Raw genomic sequence first — 710 nt, 5'->3', positions numbered from 1 at the left:
TTCGTTGTTTTTGGGGAATTTGTCCTTCTATGCCTCTTTGATCTATATGTGACAAATCTGAGAGCCTCCATGCTGGCCCAGCCACCATTGGAGGGACTTGGTTGATGACTGTCTAACCGTTTTGCTCTGATCCCCAAAATTATTGGTTTCTTTCAAGGTCCTTTTTCTCCCCCCCCCCCCCCTTTTTTTTTTTTTCTTTTTCCATTTTTCCTTTCCCTTTTTCCTTCCCCTCCCCTCACAGTCCGGAGCTGCTGCAGCACCAGCGTCCTGCAGCCCCCACGCCAGCCCTACCCATCAGGGGTGTTGTGGCTAGTTCTGGGCTCCTCAGTACAAGAAGGACAAGAAGCTACTTGAGCGGGTCCAGCAGAGGGTCATAAAGATGAGGTGTCTGAAACAACTCTAACGACGAGAGACTGCCGAAGGTGGGCGAGGTTAGTGTGGAAGAGACAACTGAGAGGGGATCTCACCAATCCATACAAATATTTCCAAGGGGTTTCAGAGAATGGTGACAGGCTCTGTTCAGTGGTGCGCAGCGACAGGATGAGGAGCATGTCCATGAAGTAAAGCAGAAGAAGTTCTACCGCAACATGAGGAAGAACTTCTTTCCATGGAGGGTGGCAGAGCTCTGGAAGAGCTGCCTGGGGAGGGTGTGGCGTCTCCCTCTCTGGAGACATTCCAAACCCACCTGTCTGCGTTCCCGTGTCACCTGT

This window comes from Corvus brachyrhynchos, unplaced genomic scaffold (genome assembly GCF_000691975.1).
Source record: "Corvus brachyrhynchos isolate BGI_N302 unplaced genomic scaffold, ASM69197v1 scaffold720, whole genome shotgun sequence".
In the NCBI taxonomy this organism is placed as follows: domain Eukaryota; kingdom Metazoa; phylum Chordata; class Aves; order Passeriformes; family Corvidae; genus Corvus; species Corvus brachyrhynchos.
The sequence above is the reverse complement of the archived record's forward strand: the minus strand, read 5'-3'. Positions refer to the sequence as shown.